This window comes from Poeciliopsis prolifica, unplaced genomic scaffold (assembly GCF_027474105.1).
Source record: "Poeciliopsis prolifica strain line A6 unplaced genomic scaffold, Auburn_PproV2 SCAFFOLD182, whole genome shotgun sequence".
NCBI lineage: Eukaryota > Metazoa > Chordata > Actinopteri > Cyprinodontiformes > Poeciliidae > Poeciliopsis > Poeciliopsis prolifica.
Window position 1 is genome coordinate 89,133 of NW_026562557.1, and position 23,136 is coordinate 112,268.

The 23,136-nt window shown below is 44.8% G+C and overlaps 1 pseudogene; it reads left to right on the forward strand.

The window, feature by feature from the left end:
• Positions 1 to 17,040, forward strand: part of LOC129356635 (transcription factor COE3-like) — a 99,707-nt pseudogene extending 82,667 nt beyond the window's left edge.
• Positions 17,041 to 23,136: the final 6,096 nt, after the last annotated feature.

Sequence of the window (23,136 nt, forward strand, 5' to 3'; positions counted from 1 at the left end):
CCTCTTCCTCCTCTTCCTCCTCCTCCTGGGGGGTCGGGGGTGGGGGGGCCTATCTGAGGCTCTGGGTGATTTATCATTGTTAGGGCCGCTGTCTGATGGCTTCTCCTCCAGGGTCACGATGCTCCTGCTCAGAGCCGGCCGTAATTAAACCCTGAGAAACAGCTGGAAAATAGAGGAGGAAGAGGAGCAGGAGGAAGAGGAGCAGGAGGAAGAGCAGGAGGAGGAAGAGGAGCAGGAGGAAGAGGAACAGGAAGAGGAAGAGGAGCAGGAGGAAGAGGAGCAGGAGGAAGAAGAGCAGGAGGAAGAGGAACAGGAAGAGGAAGAGGAGCAGGAGGAGGAAGAGGAGCAGGAGGAAGAAGAGCAGGAGGAAGAGGAGCAGGAGGAAGAAGAGCAGGAGGAAGAAGAGCAGGAGGAAGAGGAGCAGGAGGAAGAGGAGCAGGAGGAAGAGGAACAGGAGGAGGAAGAGGAACAGGAGGAAGAGGAGCAGGAGGAAGAGGAACAGGAGGAGGAAGAAGAGCAGGAGGAAGAGGAGCAGGAGGAAGAAGAGCAGGAGGAAGAAGAGCAGGAGGAAGAGGAGCAGGAGGAAGAGGAACAGGAGGAGGAAGAGGAACAGGAGGAAGAGGAGCAGGAGGAAGAGGAACAGGAAGAGGAAGAGGAGCAGGAGGAAGAGGAGCAGGAGGAAGAAGAGCAGGAGGAAGAGGAACAGGAAGAGGAAGAGGAGCAGGAGGAAGAGGAACAGGAGGAAGAGGAGCAGGAGGAAGAGGAACAGGAGGAAGAGGAGCAGGAGGAAGAGGAACAGGAGGAGGAAGAGGAACAGGAGGAGGAAGAGGAGCAGGAGGAAGAAGAGCAGGAGGAAGAGGAGCAGGAGGAAGAAGAGCAGGAGGAAGAAGAGCAGGAGGAAGAGGAGCAGGAGGAAGAGGAACAGGAGGAGGAAGAGGAACAGGAGGAAGAGGAGCAGGAGGAAGAAGAGCAGGAGGAAGAAGAGCAGGAGGAAGAGGAACAAGAGGAAGAGGAGCAGGAGGAAGAGGAGCAGGAGGAAGAGGAACAAGAGGAAGAGGAGCAGGAGGAAGGCCTCACCTACCTGTCTCCGCCCTCCAGCCTCACCTGGAGAAAAATAGTAACAAAGTGACTTTCCTCATTTTCTTGGGGAATTTTTCATTCTTTCTCTGGTAGCTTCTCCTCATTAGCATCTTCCACACCTGCAGCATGTCTTCATTAGCCCCCCGACCTCTGACCCCTGACCCTACCATGTGTCCTGAGGCTGAAATTGTCTTCATGTGGATAAAGTTACCAAAGCAAAGAACCATCAGCCAAGTCACTAAATAAAACACAGAAATGACACTTTGACCAAACATTTAGCTTTTAATTAGATTTTAAAATCTATTTTCCTGCCTTTAAAATCAGTTTAATGTTCAGGGTTAAACTTACAGTGATGGAGTTTCATAACTTTAGCTAACATTAACTTCCAGCAAGGTAGCACTGGCTTGGATTACTCATAGCTAACATTATAAAGAAATACAACATAGTTAATGTTATTTTGTAAAGTTAGAGACGATTATGTCACATGGGTTAGGTGACAAATCTTTTTAAACAGATCTGGCGTTAAAACTTGAATTGACTCAAACTAGAGGAGCCAATTCTGCCCTCACTGGAGATAACGGTTATTACAGCTTGTAACAGTGTAATAACAGTGTAATAACACCGGTAACTATTCCAGTGTGTAAGGGAAAATATTAGTGATTCTAATGGTCTCATGACTGTAACGGTTAAGATGAACAACAAATAATTACAGTAATGTAATAATGACAAACCATAATTCTTGGTTAATGTTTTTTGTCTCCAAAGAGTTTTTGCGGCGCTCGTATTTATGGCAGTAGGCAGACAGGAAAGAGGGCAAGGAGGGGGGCAAAGGTCGCCCGGACCGGGAGTCGAACCCGTGACGTCCGCGTCAAGGACTGAGGCGTCCAACGTGGGGCGTGCTGACCCGCTGCGCCACCGCAGCGGGTCAGCACGCCCCTTATCAAAGAATGTATGTCATTATTGACACTTTATGACAACAGTCATAAATATTCATGTTCATGACTGTTACGCACAACCCTTCAAATAAAGATCAAATATTTTGGTTTCACTTCATTTTCTCAGTTTATTCATGTTTCAGGAGAATTGTTCCACTTCCATTTATCCACATGGAAACATAAATATTATTTCTACAGGCTTGGATTATATTTCACAAATCTTTTTAACTTTTTCCCACTATATTGTTTGTGTTTAATCATCATTTTTCTTCAATAATAGTCGATTACACAGAAGAATTACTAATTAAACTGTTACTAATATAATTAGTTTATATTAGTGATATAGTATATGATTTCATCATATAATAAAAGATTTGTATTTTATAAAAAGCTTTAAAATCTGAAACATGAAAATTCAGCTTCTGATAAAACATAAATTCAATCCAGAGTTTTGAAAACAAACAAATGATTATTTAACAGATGGAAAACCTTGTTTCCTTTCCAATGAGCCAATTAACCAATCAGCAGCCGCAGCCAATTAGCAGCTCTCAGCTGATCCAGATAAACAGAGGAAAAAGAAATGAAGGACATTCTGTCAGGATTATTGGTCAGTGCAGAACAAACACCTGGAAACACCTGGACAGGTGTATTCAGAGCTGGTGATGGCAGCATCATGAAGAAGGATCATTAACTGGAGAAGGATGCTGCGTCTGTCAGGGTGTAATGACAGCACACACACACACACACTCTGGAGGGTGTGTGTGTGTGTGTGTGTGTGTGTGTGTGTTTTACACAGCAGCTGCTGAGTCGTGGCAAAGGAGACATAAACTAACTTCTGTTTTCTAATGGAGATTAATGAAGCCACAGGAAAACACTCAGGGTAACACACACACACTCAGGGTAACACACACACACTCAGGGTAACACACACACACACACTCAGGGTAACACACACACACACACACTCAGGGTAACACACACACACACACACTCAGGGTAACACACACACACACACTCAGGGTAACACACACACACTCAGGGTAACACACACACACACACACTCAGGGTAACACACACACACTCAGGGTAACACACACACACTCAGGGTAACACACACACACACACACTCAGGGTAACACACACACACACTCAGGGTAACACACACACACACACACACTCAGGGTAACACACACACACACTCAAGGTAACACACACACACTCAGGGTAACACACACTCAGGGTAACACACACACACTCAGGGTAACACACACACACTCAGGGTAACACACTCACTCAGGGTAACACACACACTCAGGGTAACACACACACTCACTCAGGGTAACACACACACACTCAGGGTAACACACACACTCAGGGTAACACACACACACTCAGGGTAACACACACTCAGGGTAACACACACACACACTCAGGGTAACACACACACTCAGGGTAACACACACACACTCAGGGTAACACACACTCAGGGTAACACACACACTCAGGGTAACACACACACACTCAGGGTAACACACACTCAGGGTAACACACTCACTCAGGGTAACACACACTCAGGGTAACACACTCAGGGTAACACACACTCAGGGTAACACACTCAGGGTAACACACACACTCAGGGTAACACACACACTCAGGGTAACACACACACACACTCAGGGTAACACACACACTCAGGGTAACACACACACACTCAGGGTAACACACACACACTCAGGGTAACACACACACACTCAGGGTAACACACACACTCAGGGTAACACACACACTCAGGGTAACACACACACACTCAGGGTAACACACACACACTCAGGGTAACACACACACACTCAGGGTAACACACACACTCAGGGTAACACACACACTCAGGGTAACACACACACTCAGGGTAACACACACACTCAGGGTAACACACACTCAGGGTAACACACTCAGGGTAACACACACACACTCAGGGTAACACACACACACACTCAGGGTAACACACACACACTCAGGGTAACACACACACACTCAGGGTAACACACACACACTCAGGGTAACACACACTCAGGGTAACACACACACACACTCAGGGTAACACACACACACTCAGGGTAACACACTCAGGGTAACACACACACACTCAGGGTAACACACACACACTCAGGGTAACACACACTCAGGGTAACACACACACACTCAGGGTAACACACACACACTCAGGGTAACACACTCAGGGTAACACACACACTCAGGGTAACACACACTCAGGGTAACACACACACACTCAGGGTAACACACACACTCAGGGTAACACACTCAGGGTAACACACACACTCAGGGTAACACACACTCAGGGTAACACACACACTCAGGGTAACACACACACACTCAGGTCGCCGTTTCACCAGGTCAGTTTCAGTTTGAGACAAAACAAAACGCTTAAAGTGAAATAAGAAGGAAGATGACGAAGAGGAGGAGGAATGTTTGGGATGAAGAGGACCGATCAAAGCCTTTGATCGGTCTGATCACTGACACAGTGATGATGTTCGTGATTCAGCAGAATCAACCGGGCCTGTCGGAACCGGGCCTGTCAGAACCAGGTTGTTGATCTGAAGATCCAAGGAGGAAGTGACCTGGAGCTGGTGTTTTCCTCCCCTCTGACCTTTGACCTCAGCTCGGGTTCTCTTGGGACTTTCTCTGGTGGAATGAAGCCGATTTTCTTCTTCTTCCGTCTTTTTGCTGTTTCTCCGGTCAGAGCGGCCATGTTCTGATCCGGCTTGTTTGTCGTTCTCAGGAGGTCTGCTGAAGCGGGCCGCCGACCTGGTGGAGGCGCTGTATGGCATGCCAACAACCAGGTGAGCCCGACCCGACCCCAGGTTCTGTTCCGGGTCCGGTCAGTTTTATTCCGAAAACTTTAAAAACAGTCTAAAGTCTATCCAAACATCAGAACCGGCCTGACCGGATCAACCCGTATCATGTGATCATGTTCATCACGGCTCCAGGTTTCGTTTTCTCTTTCCTCAAATCTGCAGCCGACCCTGACCCCTGACCCTAACCTCTGTCGTCAGAAGCTGTTGGGTTATTTCTGTGTCGGACTTTGTGCCGTTTGGTTTTGTGCGTCCTCTAACCGGCTGGCCACGGCCTAGTCCAAGTCTGACCCATGTCCTCCCTCCCCGCAGGAGATCATCCTGAAGCGCGCCGCCGACCTGACGGAGGCGCTCTACAGCGTGCCACGCAGCCACAACCAGCTGCCGTCGCTGGCCGGCTCCGCCGCTCACTCCGGCATGATGGGCGTCAACTCCTTCAGCAGCCAGCTGGCCGTCAACATCAGCGAGGCGACGCAGGCCGACCAGGGTGAGCCGCCCCTCGTTTCTTCTCTCGGCCGACCAGGGTGAGCCGCCCCTCGTTTCCTCCCTCTCGGCCGACCAGGGTGAGCCGCCCCGTTTCCTCCCTCTCGGCCGACCAGGGTGAGCCGCCCCTCGTTTCCTCCCTCGGCCGACCAGGGTGAGCCGCCCCTCGTTTCCTCTCTCGGCCGACCAGGGTGAGCCGCCCCTCGTTTCCTCCCTCTCGGCCGACCAGGGTGAGCCGCCCCGTGTTTCCTCTTTCGGCCGACCAGGGTGAGCCGCCCCTCGTTTTCCTCTCTCGGCCGACCAGGGTGAGCCGCCATCTGCTTCTCCCGTCCAGCAGCTGGCTGATGAGGTCATGGGAACCTCAGAACTCCACCGGTTCTGTTAAACAGAGCTGCAGCCTCTGGTTCCTGCTTAGTGAAATCATTCCCACCACCCGGCCAGGTAAATAACGTCAGACTCTCACATTCACTCTCTGGATCAAAGTCTGATCCGGAACCAGAATCAGAACCCAGCTGCTCCAGAAACAACCAGGAAAATATCTGGAGGTCAGTGCAGACAGTCTGGAGAACCAGAACTCAACTGGAAACAAGCAGGAAGTAGATCAGAAGGTGAAAGTCCAGATCTCGACTCTGCTCTGCGGTCCGGTTGGTTCTGTTGGGATCGGACCAGCAGGAAGCAGCAAACACATGTTTCTGATTCAGGAACTGGATCTGCTTCCCACGCCGTCCAAACTCTCACACCAACAGACACATGTTTCCTATCGCTGATGGGAATCCCCGAGGCCGGCAGGGTCAGGTCAGGGTGGGGGAGCGGTGATGTCACCGCAGGAAGCTGGTGGGAGGAGTTCCAACATGGAAGGAAGAAAAAAACGATTTCATTCCCATCTCTACCAGCAGAACACCTGGAAAAGTATTCACCCCCTCAAAACCAGGTGACTTCTCCAGAGTGAAAGTTGGATGGATGCTGCAGCATCTCAATCAGTTGTAAGTCCAGACTTTGACTAGGCCACACTAAAACATTAACAGTTCCTGAGCATCCAGAGGACTTGCTCTGAACTTTTACACATCCAGGAGTAGAGTCCATGATTCCCAGTGGTCCTGAAGCATCCCAGACCATGATACTGCCACCACCATGTCTGACTGTAGGTACGAAGTTCAAGCTCTGATCTGCAGAGGGCGGAAATAAATGAAATCATAACTGGGAAACTGTTTAATTTATTCCAGCTTTGTCTCATGTTTGATGATCAGAAACAGCAGCAGGACATGACAGGTTGTGAATACTTTGTTTTTGTGATGGCGTTCCTCAGGGCGTGTCTGAACAGGCTTCCTGTTTCTCCTTCTTCAGGTTATTCCCGCAACTCGAACAGCGTGTCGCCGCGCGGCTACGTGCCGAGCTCCACGCCGCAGCAGTCCAACTACAACACCATCACGTCCTCCATGAACGGCTACGGCGCCGCCATGACCAACCTGGGCGTTCCCGGCTCCCCCGGATTCCTCAACGGATCCACCGGCAACTCTGCTTACGCAAGTGAGTCAACGCTGGAATCAACGCGTCTCTCCACTTCAATCAGCAGAGAGACGCGCAGTGATGAGGAGCAGAGATCGACTTCCTCACTCTTCATCCCTGGCAGGGGAGTGGCTGTGTGGGACTTTGCTGGCGCCATCAGGGAACGTTTGTTTTGGAACATTTCCTGTAAAGTAATGTTGGCCTGGAAATGTTGGGTTCAGGGAAATTTGCGAGGGAATTTATGAACTCAGACATTCAGTAAAGGTTCAGGTCAATCTTTAGACTCATTGGTCCAAATTTAGAGGAAGGTCAATGTTTCACCTGTCAGTAGCACTGAAAACACAAAGTCTGATCAGAGGTTTGGTTTTCAGAAGCTGAATCTCTTAGGCTTGTGAAAACGTACAGATCTGATCTAAAGAAAGGGAAGGTTAGCTGCATTAGCTGCTGTTAGCTTGTGCTAGCGTCCATAGTGCAACAATAGGTTGCACTATGGATCTTAGATTCAGTATTTGGTAGATTTCCTAAACTGTCTTTTGAAAATTTATACTTAATAATTACCTGTATCTCTCAGCTTTAGCATGCTAATGGTATGTTTACCATGGTAATGCTAGTCTTAGCACACTAAAATTTTATTAGTTATTTTAATATGAAACTGAAATATCAGAAGAAATACTTATTTTCACCTTAAAGCAAAATGTACAAAGTTCAAATTATAACTAGCTGTAGGTCTTGGCTTTACATTGCTAATACCATTATTAGCGTGTTACTGTTAACATTAACATGTTAAATGTCATTAAATTTAGCTTTACATGTTGGAATAAATTTTTTTTAACTCAAGGAAAATTTGGGAAGTTGAAATAATTATCTGTAGGTCCTAGCCTTATCATGCTAAAGCTTTTATTAGCATGCTAATGTTAATGTGCGCACAAAGTTTAAAGTTAGCTTTATTTCACAGCTGGTAAGGGTTAGCGTTATAAAACATGTAAAGCTTCACATATAGCAGAAATACTTCAAAATCATAAAGAAGAATTTAGCTGTGGGAAAGATGTAGAATATCTCAGGTGAGGACAGATTCTCACCTGGATCAAAGTTCTGGATGAAAAACCTCTAGAGCATGATGAAGTTGATGGGTCCAAGCTGGTGTGAAGCTCCAGAATCAGAGGCAGCATCACGTTAAACTGGCTTTCGATGAGGCAGACGCTGTGCGGGTCCAAACCGAGCCTGAACTAGAGCTCAGCAGGTGAACAGGAAGCTGCTGCTCACACTGTTGGCTGCAGGAGCCGATCGTCATGCATGCAGCCGGAGGGTCAGTGGGGGGCGTTAAATGTGTTTGTGTGTGTGTTTATTGTGTTTGTTGATGTGTTTGTGGTGTTTCGTGATGTTTGCGGTGTGTCTGTTAGGCCTGTCGCGATAAACAATAAATCAATTAATCGCACGATAAATTAAAACTATCGACCTCATTTCAATTATCGTCTATGTCGTTTCTTCCTGCCTTTTTTCTCTTCCTGTTGATGACACTGAATGAAAAAAGGCTCAACTCCACTGACCCTCCTTCCTTATTTCTTAGAGTAATGCCAGCGCGCTGCACCATCTGATGTCGCCGATTGTCGATTCATTATCAAAACCTGAGAGACACATTAGCTGACAGCAAGCCTCGCTATAACGGTTCGATCGAACCGTGTTGTGTCCAACAATGGACACAAAATAATAAGTCCAGTTCACTAATTTTGAAACCAGGCATTAATCAATTCCTTACTATAATCTACCTGCAATGCATGTGGCTAGTGTCAGTCTGACTGAATGAAAATCATTATAAACTATTTATGTCATGTTAACGAAGAACAGCTGAAAAGTTACCAGGTTTCTGCTAGAAATTTCGCTCCAACTCCTCCCCTAGTTATTTATATTTTCTTTGCACAAACTGTTGAATAAACATTCATGTTGTTTCCGATGTTGCTGGACTTCGGGTTGCATCGTGTCAGCTGTTCGGGATTCCCTCCTTGTTTCCCCTCAGAAAGCAGGAGTAGAATCCGCGCTTTCTGATTGGCTACCGGTCACATTCAATAGGCTGTGTCACTCTCCCAGTCTGGATAAATCCTTGATTTAGATCGGAGCAACGATCTACCGTAACACACAACGATCTACCGTAACACACAACGATCTACCGTAACACACAACGATCTACCGTAACACACAACGATCTACCGTAAACACACAACGATCTACAGCAACACATAACGATCTACTGTAACACACAACGGTCTACAGCAACACACGACGATCTACCATAACACACAACGGTCTACCGTAACACACACGATCTACCGTAACACACAACGATCTACAGTAACACACAACGATCTACCATAACACACAACGATCTACCGTAACACACAACGGTCTACCGTAACACACAACGATCTACAGTAACACACAACGATCTACCGTAACACACGACGATCTACCGTAACACACAACGATCTACAGTAACACACAACGATCTACCGTAACACACAACGGTCTACAGCAACACACAACGATCTACAGCAACACACAACGATCTACCGTAACACACAACGATCTACAGTAACACACAACGATCTACCTTAACACACAACGATCTACAGTAACACACAACGATCTACCGTAACACACAACGATCTACCATAACACACAACGATCTACAGTAACACACGACGATCTACAGTAACACACGACGATCTACCATAACACACAACGATCTACCGTAACACAACGATCTACCGTAACACACAACAATCTACCGTAACACAACGATCTACAGCAACACACAACGATCTACTGTAACACACAACGATCTACTGTAACACACGACGATCTACCTTAACACACAACGATCTACCATAACACACGACGATCTACCTTAACACACAACGATCTACAGTAACACACAACGATCTACCGTAACACACGACGATCTACCTTAACACACAACGATCTACCGTAACACACAACGATCTACAGTAACACACAACGATCTACCGTAACACACGACGATCTACCGTAACACACAACGATCTACCGTAACACACAACGATCTACCTTAACACACAACGATCTACCGTAACACACAACGATCTACAGTAACACACAACGATCTACCGTAACACACGACGATCTACCGTAACACACAACGATCTACAGTAACACACAACGATCTACCGTAACACACAACGGTCTACAGCAAACACACAACGATCTACAGCAACACACAACGATCTACCGTAACACACAACGATCTACCGTAACACACAACGATCTACAGTAACACACAACGATCTACCTTAACACACGACAATCTACCTTAACACGACGATCTACCGTAACACACACGACGATCTACCGTAACACACGACGATCTACCGTAACACACGACGATCTACCGTAACACACGACGGTCTACCGTAACACACAACGATCTACAGCAACACACAACGATCTACAGCAACACACAACGATCTACAGTACACACAACGATCTACAGTAACACACAACGATCTACAGTAACACACAACGATCTACAGTAACACACAACGATCTACCGTAACACACAAGGGACAATCTCAGAACGAAGAACGTTCTCAGATTGTCGTTCTGGGTAATAAATCCTGCAGTTTGAACTATTGCATCATTCAGTCGGATTCTTCTCTATTTAAATCTAATTATTACTGAAGGGCAATAAACTATACAGACTTCATAATCTGCACTCTTTTGGTTGAATGCAGTATTTATTTCCACTTTGGCTTTATGTTTAGTTTTTATTCAAGTCCATTTATTGTTAATGGAGACTGAGAATCTATTTTAGTTTTGGTTGTTTTATTTATTTTGTGTATCAGTCCCAGTGTTAAGTGTCTTGAAAGTAAAGTGTATCTATCTTTGGCAGGAATCGCATGTATTATTACGTAATTTCCATTAAATCGATGTAAAAAGGTCTTCAAACAATATTATCGTTTATCGCAATAATTTTTGAGACAATTTATCGCCCAGCAAAATCTGTTATCGTGACAGGCCTACTGTCTGTTGTTTTTTGTGTGTTAATGGTGTGTATGTAGTGTGTGTGTGTGTGGAGCGTAGCAAAACCGCCCGCCAGGAGCTCTTTGTTGTTTTGGCTTCTGTTTCTAAAAGCTCAACAAGTCTCAGAGAGACTCGTTTAGACGGTGGTGAGCTCAAACCGTGTCTCCATGCCAGGCGATGCGGTTGTCCCTGGTGACTAAACAACGGCTGGCCGAGCTGCAGCTTCCTGCCGCCAAGCCTTCGCTTGTGTGTGCGTGTTTGTGTGTGTGTGCGCTTGTGTGTGCGTGTTTGTGTGTGTGTGCGCTTGTGTGTGTGTGTGCGTGTGTGTGTGTGTGTCTGTGCGCTTGTGTGTGTGTGCGTTTGTTTGTAATACCTTGTGGGGACCATTTCCCTGACACTACGTTGTGGGGACCCGCTGCTCCTTGTGGGACCCAGGCTTTGGTCCCACAAGGGGAATCTCTGTGTTTGGTCAGGGGTTAGATTTAGGACAAAAGTATGAATTGAATTTTGGTTATAGTTGGATTAGGCTGTAGAAATGAATGGAAGTCAATGGAAAGTTCCCACAAAGATGTGGCAAGCGTGTGCGTGAACGCCATCACACATTGTCCACCTCTTCCTGTCCATTCCTCCATCCCTGCTGCTCTTCCACTAACACACCAACTTCCTTCATGTTTTCCTCCCGCCCGATTCATGAAACGGCAGGAACGGGAAACATGAAGTAGGTTTCTACAGAGCGAAGAATCACGTTACATTCCAGCTTCTTTCCTCACCGCTTCATGTTCGGACGAATCATTCACACAATCTGTGAAATTCCAGGGAAGTTTTGAAAGGAACAAATCCGTGTTTTCCAGAGAAAATTCCTGTTTCTGGCAGAGAGACATCGAGAGCTAAACGTAGAAAACATCTTTAGTTAACACCTGATGTAGAGACCAGGTGTTCTTGAACGCATCACCGTCTGGCAGAATTTCTCTGGAAATGTTTGGACTGTTCCTTTACTGAGATAAAAACTGGACAACCTACCTGTGCAGTGGGCGGGGCTCCGGCTCTCTTCAGGTGTCTTTATTCCTTCAGGTTATGGATCAACTTTGCTCCTCCAGGTCGGGGTCCTCCTCCATCTGCTCCTCTTCTTCATCCTCTCCTCCCCCTACCCCTGCATGACTCACCCCGCCCGTCACCCTCGTCTTCCTCAGCTACTCCTCTTCCTCTGCCTGATTCATTCTCTGTCCATATGATCTCCGCAGTCAAGCAGAAGAGCGCCTTCGCCCCCGTCGTGCGGCCTCAGACCTCCCCGCCCCCCACCTGCACCACCACCAATGGCAGCAACCTCCAGGGTGAGCATCCCCCACGTCCCCGCTGGCCCCTCCCCCATCCCTGGCGGGACGCCCAGCATCAATCAGAAGTCAAAGTTGATCCATAACTGGCAGGAAGTTCAGTTTACGTTCTGCTGAGTCGGTCCAAAGAACACGGGAGAGTTCAGTTGGGTTTGTGATTCTGATCCAGTTCAGAACCCAGAGCGGTTCTGTTCTGGAGCAGCGGCCGCCTCAGCAAAACTGCTGCCTCTAGTCACGTTCTTCTTCTGCGTAGGCCTGTCACGATAACAGATTTTGCTGGGCGATAAATTGTCTCAAAAATTATTGCGATAAACGATAATATTGTTTGAAGACCTTTTACATTAATTTAATGGAAATTACGTAACAATACATGCGATTTCCTGCCAAAGATAGATACACTTTACTTTCAAGACAGTTAACACTGGAACTGATACACAAAATAAATAAAACAACCAAAACTAAAATAGACTCTCAGTCTCCATTAACAATAAATGTACTTGAATAAAAACTAAACAACATGAAGCCAAAGTGGAAATAAATACTGCATTCAACCAAAAGAGTGCAGATTATGAAGTCTGTATAGTTTATTGCCCTTCAGTAATAATTAGATTTAAATAGAGAAGAATCCGACTGAATGATGCAATAGTTCAAACTGCAGGATTATTACCCAGAATGACAATCTGAGAACGTTCTTCGTTCTGAGATTGTCCCTTGTGTGTTCGGTAGATCGTCGTGTGTTACTGTAGATCGTTGTGTGTTACTGTATCGTTGTGTGTTACGGTAGATCGTTGTGTGTTACGGTAGATCGTTGTGTGTTGCTGTAGATCGTTGTGTGTTGCTGTAGATCGTTGTGTGTTACGGTAGATCGTCGTGTGTTACGGTAGATCGTCGTGTGTTACGGTAGATCGTCGTGTGTTACGGTAGATCGTCGTGTGTTACGGTAGATCGTTGTGTGTTACGGTAGATCGTTGTGTGTTACGGTAGATCGTTGTGTGTTACTGTAGATCGTTGTGTGTTAAGGTAGATCGTCGTGTGTTACAGTAGATCGTTGTGTGTTACTGTAGATCGTTGTGTGTTACGGTAGATCGTTGTGTGTTACGGTAGATCGTCGTGTGTTACGGTAGATCGTTGTGTGTTACGGTAGATCGTTGTGTGTTACGGTAGATCGTTGTGTGTTACGGTAGATCGTTGTGTGTTACTGTAGATCGTTGTGTGTTACGGTAGATCGTCGTGTGTTACGGTAGATCGTTGTGTGTTACAGTAGATCGTCGTGTGTTACGGTAGATCGTCGTGTGTTACGGTAGATCGTTGTGTGTTACGGTAGATCGTCGTGTGTTACAGTAGATCGTCATGTGTTACGGTAGATCGTTGTGTGTTACGGTAGATCGTCGTGTGTTACGGTAGATCGTTGTGTGTTACGGTAGATCGTTGTGTGTTACGGTAGATCGTTGTGTGTTACGGTAGATCGTTGTGTGTTACTGTAGATCGTTGTGTGTTACGGTAGATCGTCGTGTGTTACTGTAGATCGTTGTGTGTTACTGTAGATCGTTGTGTGTTACGGTAGATCGTCGTGTGTTACGGTAGATCGTTGTGTGTTACGGTAGATCGTTGTGTGTTACGGTAGATCGTTGTGTGTTACAGTAGATCGTCGTGTGTTACGGTAGATCGTTGTGTGTTACGGTAGATCGTTGTGTGTTACGGTAGATCGTTGTGTGTTACGGTAGATCGTTGTGTTACGGTAGATCGTTGTGTGTTACGGTAGATCGTCGTGTGTTACGGTAGATCGTTGTGTGTTACAGTAGATCGTCGTGTGTTACGGTAGATCGTGTGTTACGGTAGATCGTTGTGTGTTACGGTAGATCGTCGTGTGTTACAGTAGATCGTCGTGTGTTACGGTAGATCGTTGTGTGTTACAGTAGATCGTCGTGTGTTACGGTAGATCGTTGTGTGTTACGGTAGATCGTTGTGTGTTACGGTAGATCGTTGTGTGTTACGGTAGATCGTTGTGTGTTACTGTAGATCGTTGTGTGTTATGGTAGATCGTCGTGTGTTACGGTAGATCGTCGTGTGTTGCTGTAGATCGTCGTGTGTTACGGTAGATCGTCGTGTGTTACGGTAGATCGTCGTGTGTTACGGTAGATCGTCGTGTGTTACGGTAGATCGTTGTGTGTTACGGTAGATCGTTGTGTGTTACAGTAGATCGTTGTGTGTTACGGTAGATCATTGTGTGTTACAGTAGATCGTTGTGTGGTACGGTAGATCGTTGTGTGTTACGGTAGATCGTGTGTTACGGTAGATCGTTGTGTGTTACGGTAGATCGTCGTGTGTTACTGTAGATCGTTTTGTGTTACGGTAGATCGTTGTGTGTTACGGTAGATCGTTGTGTGTTACGGTAGATCGTTGTGTGTTACGGTAGATCGTCGTGTGTTACGGTAGATCGTTGTGTGTTACGGTAGATCGTTGTGTGTTACTGTAGATCGTTGTGTGTTACGGTAGATCGTCGTGTGTTACTGTAGATCGTTGTGTGTTACGGTAGATCGTTGTGTGTTACGGTAGATCGTTGTGTGTTACGGTAGATCGTGTGTTACGGTAGATCGTCGTGTGTTACGGTAGATCGTTGTGTGTTACGGTAGATCGTTGTGTGTTACGGTAGATCGTTGCTCCGATCTAAATCAAGGATTTATCCAGACTGGGAGAGTGACGCAGCCTGTTGAATGTGACCGGTAGCCAATCAGAAAGCGCGGATTCTCCTCCTGCTTTCTGAGGGGAAACATGGAGGGAATCCCAAACAGCTGACACGATGCAACCCGAAGTCCAGCAGACATCGGAAACAACATGAATGTTTATTCAACATTTCATGCAAAGAAAATATAAATAACTAGGGGAGGAGTTGGAGCGAAATTTCTAGCAGAAAACCTGGTAACTTTTCAGCAGTTCTTCGTTAACGTGACATAAATAGGTTATAATGATTTTCATTCAGTCAGACTGACACTAGCCGCATGCATTGCAGGTAGATTGTAGTAAGGAATTGATTAATGCCTGGTTTCAAATTAGTGAACTGGACTTATTATTTTGTGTCCATTGTTGGACAACACGGTTCGATCGAACCGTTATAGCGAGGCTTGCTGTCAGCTAATGTGTCTCTCAGGTTTTGATAAAGGGCGACAATCGGCGACATCAGATGGTGCAGCGCGCTGGGCATTACACTAAGAAATAAGGAAGGGAGGGTCAGTGGAGTTGAGCCTTTTTCATTCAGTGTCATCAACAGGAAGAGAAAAAGGCAGGAAGAAACGACATAGACGATAATTGAAATGACGTCGATAGTTTTAATTTATCGTGCGATTAATTGATTTATATTTATCGCGACAGGCCTAACAATCTGTGGTTTTACTCATTTTGGTTAAACTGGAGGAAGACAAATCATGATGCTAAATTTACCAGCATTACAGACAATATTTATCATGTAATAAGTACCTTATGTTTGTGATGGTAGGCTCTGCCACCTGCTGTCAGGAATGGAGAACTGCATTTGGCCCAAATTTACAGAAATAACGGCATGTTCAGTTTCCACGGTCATTGAGGCGTCGTTCCATGCATCAAATGGCCTCCTCTGGAGCCACCCGGGGCCTCCCTCTGGAGCCACCCGGGGCCTCCCTCTGGAGCCACCCGGGGCCTCCCTCTGGAGCCACCCGGGGCCTCCCTCTGGAGCCACCCGGGGCCTCCCTCTGGAGCCACCCGGGGCCTCCCTCTGGAGCCACCCGGGGCCTCCCTCTGGAGCCACCCGGGGCCTCCCTCTGGAGCCACCATGGAACATATTTCATGTTGTGTCAAGTTTCTCCATTATAGTTCAGGAAAAAGAGTAAAACTCTTTAAGAAACATAAAAAAAGTAAAGAATATTTTCATGAGTCCATGTTGGGGCGTTTTCAGCCTCTGGCAGCTCCGTTTATGATTCAGATGAAACTCAAAGGAAGAACTGAACAGTTCACCTAAAAATGTCTCATTGAGTTACTTTTCAGTCTCAATTTTTGGTGAATGAAGGTTTAGTCTTAATAAAATTAATTGTATTATAAATGCATTTCAGTCAGAGGATTAAAATTACATAAATAATTAAAATGATAAACTAACCAAATTTATTAATAGGATTTAATTTTTCAGTTTTTTAAACTAATTTCTAAATATTCCAGAAACATGAAATGTGTTTTAGCTGTTAGCATGTTAGCATGTTTTTGACGGGTCGCTGTCTGTGTGTTTCAGCCATGGCCGGCCTCATCGTGCCCCCCATGTGAGGAACTCCAGAACCAGAACCAGCACCGTCAACAGCACGACTTCCCGGACGGACCCTTCTGGTTCTGATCCTCTGGAACTGGACGGGTCCAACGGCAGCCGTGGTTCTGAAGAAAATGCAAAACAGAATCTTTCCTCCTCCACAGACCGGACATTTGAGTTTCCTTGTAGCAGGAAGCGGTTCCGGTTCCGGTCCAGCGAGTCACAGGCTGCTCCTGGTTTGTTCCTTTGCTGATGAACATCTGGATCTTCTGCTGCTCCTCCAGATGTTTGCAGCTCCAGAGTTGGTTCTGTTGGACTCTAAAGGTTCTCCAGAACCCGTCCTCCCAGTGGATCCAGTCGGACCTTGTCCAGTTCATTCTGTTTGGTTTGTTTGAACCCGACAGGAAGCTGCAGAGTTCACCTTCCTGTTTCCTGCTCACGTTTCTTTCTGTAGTCCGGTTTGGTTGGTGTCCAGTTCCGGGTCTGACCCGGTTCTGTCCCTCCGGGTTGTGATTTTTTTTTCCATGTTTTCTGAGTGAATCGAAACCTGGAAATCTTTTTGATTCTGTAAAAACACAAACCAAGAAAAAACATCCTGTTTTTGTAAAAAATAAAATAAAATAAAAAAGATCAGGTGGCGATCGACCTCTTAAAGCAGGAAGTAAAACTTTTGTATAAAAAGCTTTTCCGATATTTAACTTTTTGTAAACGACTTTGTGTTTTTGCTGCTTTTCCTCGTCGGTGTTTTATTGTGAAATCTCTATTCTTGCTTATTTCTAAATGCACTGTCATGGTTGGAGCACTAAAGAGAAACGCTGAAACCACAAACCGTCCCTCCCACGACAAACCTTTATGCTAACCTCATAATGTCACGCAATACTCCAGGACATTCCAGGACATTCCAGGATATTCCAGGATATGCCTACATCAGGGACAGAATGGTCGGTTCTTTTTATGAGCATCAGATTTTAAAACGTTCTGTCCCCTGATCCAGATCGTCAGAACCGGGTCCAGGTTAGATCTCCAGAAACAAACAAAGGAACATTTTAGCAACATCAAGAACTTTTAAGATCTGAAAATTTGGTTAAAATGTTCGAGTTTCTGAAGTTATTTGTTGTTTCTGTTATGTTTCTGAAGAGAAAAGAGAATATTTCAGTTTTCAGGATTTTCTCAGGTTCTCCAAAACTTTCAAGGTTTTCATTTCTTCATTCCCAGCTGTGAGAAATGATTCTGAACATTAATATGAGATCCTGTGAAGTTTCAGTGAAAAACTGATTTTTGTAGCTTTAATGTTGACATTCGCTCCACGTCTGGCTCCGCGCTCAAAACCTGCTCCAGGTTTTTCAAGGCTTTTCAAGGGAGCGGGGTTGATGGTGACTGGGGAATAAAATGCTGTTTTCATGGGAACCATTAGCTCCACTTACTTCCTCCTGAACTCTGCGACCAGCCGTCTCCAATCAGGTCCTCAGTTCAGAAACGTTTTGTTTTCTTCAATGTGAAAGAGGCCAGAGGTTTATGATCTTTGTGAAATATAAAATATATCAAAGTATATTAAAGCACAATGTTTACTTATTGTCTTTAGAACGGCCCCCCGGGGCGGGTCGGGGCCCCCAGCCCGGGGCCTGGGTTGTTCTGTCTCCGGCTGTAAATTGCTGCATGTCTTCTGTTCTCAGATGTTTGCTGTGATTCGTGCTTTTTGTACAGAAACGGTCTAATAAAGATTAACGTTTGGCTTCAAGCTGCCGTGTCTGGACCTCTGCTTTCTGTTGGGGCCAAACTGCTGGTTCTGAAAGCCCGGATCGGTTTCACTGATACTTTCTGGGCCGGTTCGGACCATCAACCAGGACAGAACATGAAACGATGGTTGGATTAAAATCATCTGAATGTGACTGACATGAGATCAGCCGACCTGCTGCTCTTTCAGGAGTGTCAGCCTCCTGGTTCTGGTTCTGATCAAGTTTCTGTCTGTAGATGAATGAAAATGCTCCACTGACTGACTGCTGTTCAGACCTTCCAACTGAAGTAAAGATCCGACTGAGCCCCGATTTCTTCCATGTAATTAAAGGTGAGGCTGAGATTAATGAGAAATAATTTATTCTATCTTCAAGAAGCCAGGAGGAACATTTCCACTTATCTTGATTCTCATCTTCCTGTTCACTTCACCTGCTTCCTGTTTATCTCACCTACTTCCTGTTTACCTCACCTACTTCCTGTTTATGTCACCTGCTTCCTGTTTAACTCACCTGCTTCCTGTTTACCTCACCTGCTTCCTGTTTACCTCATCTGCTTCCTGTTTAACTCACCTACTTCCTGTTTATCTCACCTGCTTCCTGTTTATCTCACCTGCTTCCTGTTTATCTCACCTGCTTCCTGTTTACCTCACCTGCTTCCTGTTTACCTCACCTACTTCCTGTTTATCAATCAATCAAATTTATTTGTATAGCACATTTCAGCTACAAGGCATTTCAAAGTGCTTTACATCATAAACACAAAACACAAAGTCATGCAACATAGAATAAAATACCAAGTTTTTTTGTTTTTTTTTCCTTTCTTCCTTCCCTTTGACACGGAATTTAAGCGCCTGTTACCGCCGGACTCCGCCGTCCGTTTAACCACGGGTATTCGCCGGGCCCCGTTGCCCACAACAGGAAAAAAAAAAAAAAATGTCCTGCTTCCTGTTTACCTCACCTGCTTCCTGTCTGATTAACTCAGTTCCTGAAATAAATGGACTTTTAATAATATCCAAACTTACTGAATGGGTTTGTATTTCTGAATCTCCTGTTCCAGGCTGGATCTCCAGGTTTTACATTATGTCTGACATAAATACGTTTCTCACGAGCCACTCAGCTGTTTCATGATTTCGTGATTCGCAGCCGAGTGTGAAGGGCCCTGGATGAGGATCAGTGGCGGGGAGAGTGCTTCTCCGGGTCGGGGGGTTTGGGGAAGTCTTGGCCCAAGTGGAGGAGTTCAAGTAAGAGCTGGAACAAGTGGCTGGGGAGAGAGAGACGTCTGGGCCCCCCGGATGAGATGGATAGATGGATTTTGAAGGAATGATCAATTCCTTCATTACATCTTGATTGGATGAAAGGCCTGAATAAATCCCTGACTCGGCATCTTCAGGAGATCCAGAAAGCAGAAGCTCGGCTTTCACAGGAAGACGACCAGATGAGGCCATGTTGTCCTGGCCGCCTGTTTCAGATCCACTAGATTTTAGGGTTCTTTCAACAACTTACAGTTTTAATGGATTAGTTGCTCCTTTCTTCAGGATCCTTGAAACTTCATTCTGGTTCCAGAACATTAAGATCCAATAATCAGCTGCTACTAAACGTCCTTCCGACTCAACTGAAGGGGAGAGGAGATGGTTTCCTCCATTGCTGCTCCGTTTCTCTGGAATAATCTTCCTGTCCAGATCAGATCTGCTTCTTTAAACTCGTTTTTATTCTTTGGCAATTTATTGAGGCCTGATACGGCAGCTCATCAGTTGGAAAGTGTTGTTTGGTTTATTACTCATCAATTAATTATAATTTTTCTTCTAATTTGTCTTTTCAACTTATTTTAATTTCATACAGCATTTTGGTGGAATTTTAATTTGTTTTTAAAATCTGTATAAATAAATTTTGACATTAATAATATTGTCCCGAAATGGAAATTATTTTCCATTTCTCCAAACTCCAATATAACAACAATACAGTATGATGCAAAATATATCACCATCATACCTGGCATAAAAGTACTGCACAGTATTTACTTAAACGTTTTACTGTATTTCGTTATAAAATAACTTCTTGTCGTCTGTAATTTTTCATATCTAATTGCAGAGGCATCGTTTGTGTCATAAAAGATGAAGAATTTGCCAGATATGTCCCTTCACACAACTTACCAATTGTCTCATTTTGTTGACAGAGGGAACCAAATTTTGACAAGAAAGGAGTTTTAAATAGACAAATGATTGAGATGGGGCGGATGACGAGGAAAAGACGTTAAATTCTGGCTTGATGTCAAGACTTAAAAACAACAATGCACTAAAATCCAGTGGCTGATTTCAAAGTGGGGATTTTCATAAAGTCATGTCCAAATCTGGAGGTGGGACCAGACGTCTTACGCGTGAGAAAAACACCACTGTGTCAGAACTCAAGAGTGTTTTTTTTTCTGGTGGATTATCATCAGCTGATGCATCGTGGGTTTCTGGTTTACACAGTTCCAAAAAGGTCAAAAGTCAAAGATGCAATTCTTTTTAGGTTTATTGCACAGTTACAGGCACAGGAGCCCCAGCTGATGGTCTCACCTGCTTACTGATGAAAGACAGACTGATTGACTGAGTGGTAAAGTAACAAGTGAAAAAACAAATTACCACTTTTAGCAACATGAAGATTACAGAAATTCAAAGAAAATACATATTTGGATGTAGGATTGTTTGATATTGTCATAGTTCATGTGTTGTGTTCCAGGGTTGGGTTGGGGTTAAGGGTTAAGGGTCAGGGTCACACATGATCCCAGAGACTCGAGGTATAAACACAGATCCGGCGTGCCATGTTTGGAGATGATTTCTCATGGACAAAAAGTACAATGGAATCAGAATTAAAAATGGGATTTAATAATGAGATGGGTGTGGACAACAGTGCAGTGTCTCCAGCTTTCAGACTTTTTGAAAGACAGGTGGGATTTACCAGGCTGAACTTGGGGAAAAGGTCTGATTGATCATGGGATATTTCTTGGCAGGTTGTCCAAGGCATTCATAATTGCCTCTATACTTGGTCTTCAATCAGTAGAAGTTTTGATGTCCTAGTATTTGTCAGAGAGTGAGCCGTCAGTGGTGTCCTAGAAGAGGATGAGGACAATTTGTTGGATCTGTTTTCACAGATGGGGGCTCAGGAAAATATCAAGCAAACAATGCAAGCCATGGCTCATAAAGTTCATATTACAAGAACCACAGAATATCATTGGTTGCTTGTATGAAACTTTCAGACATTGCATTAAATCTGTCTCATCCAGCTGATGTCCCTCATTTCTACGGGTCCAAATAGCAACAATCAGAAAAGTAGTTGACATGCTGTAATCAGAGGCGTTGTTCCTATCGCAGAAACAGCAAAGGTGCATTAGAAATGCAGATAAGAGCAAACTAGGAGAATTGTTGCGATTTTGCACAGGGTCCTCTGTTTATGCAGAAGAAATGAAGGTGACATTTAATGCTGACAGGTTTTGGGAGAAGCCATGTTGTGCCTTCACTTCCTGTTTCTAGCCAGAATGTAGAGCAGTTTGACAGAATCCAGCTTCATGTTGATGGATTTTATTTAAGCCTGAAAAGGTAGTTGCTAAAATCAACTATTATTCTGTTATCATCCACCATGTTCATGATGCTGTGTGGTTTTTACTCTGTGCTTTTCCATTATGTTGCCATGAAACCAAAGGATAAACAATTCCCAATTTTAAATTCCAGAATTAAATGAACCTCCTGTTACGACTAGACCAATAGTTTTCACATTTGTTTTAATCAAGTTTTGATACTTGGCTGAAATTTTCTTTAGATATTTTAATAACCCAGGTTTTTATAGAAAAATGCTTGAACCAAATTCAGAGGGTAAGTTTGACTCATCAGAAAACATTCTTCCTTTACTGTTTTCTGTTAGTTTGCACAATGTTGACAACACTGACAGTTAAAAAGAAGCATTGCTTTTCAAATGTTCTAAAGCCATGCAATGTGTTTAGGAATTAAACAATTCCCAGTTTTCTTTTAATTTTGACAATTTTACCCAATAGTTCCTGTTAATATTTGTGCAGTACAGTTGCTGTATTTTTGTCTTTCTATCATTTCTGGTGACCTTTCTGTGTTCTGAGGCCAAAATGTTCCTTAAACTAAATATAAAAATCAAGGAATATTTGAAACATTTGTCTTGCAAAGTTTTTATTTTTCTTGCATGTTTGGATTTTCTGTCACAATAAATTTCACACAAACAACAATGCAATTTGATTTGTTTTTGTCCACAACTATGAAACATTATTTAACTGTGTTACAAATGTTGACTTTTCCACGTTGTAAAATAAATCCAGCATGTTTGGATTTCTTAAACAGAGAAATATTGTCATAGCAACATTTAGTTTTCTGCTTGAATTATAATACATTAAATAAGTGTAATATCCCAGCATTAGAAAGATGTCTACATTTCAATGCTAACTGATTTCCTTATGGAAAACCAAAAGAAAAAAAACAACATAAAGAAGCGATCTAGTCAGAACATTAAACGATGTAAGCGAAGAGAACAGAAGCAAGTTAGGGTTAGGCTAGCGGGACTCGGCTAGCTGCTAGCGGAACTAGGCTAGCTGCTAGCGGGACTCGGCTAGCTGCTAGCGGAACTCGGCTAGCTGCTAGCGGAACTCGGCTAGCTGCCAGCCGGACTCGGCTAGCTGCCAGCGGGACTCGGCTAGCTGCTAGCGGAACTCGGCTAGCGGAACTCGGCTAGCTGCTAGCGGAACTCGGCTAGCTGCCAGCGGGACTCGGCTAGCTGCCAGCGGAACTCGGCTAGCTGCCAGCGGGACTCGGCTAGCTGCTAGCGGGACTCGGCTAGCTGCTAGCGGGACTCGGCTAGCTGCTAGCGGGACTCGGCTAGCTGCTA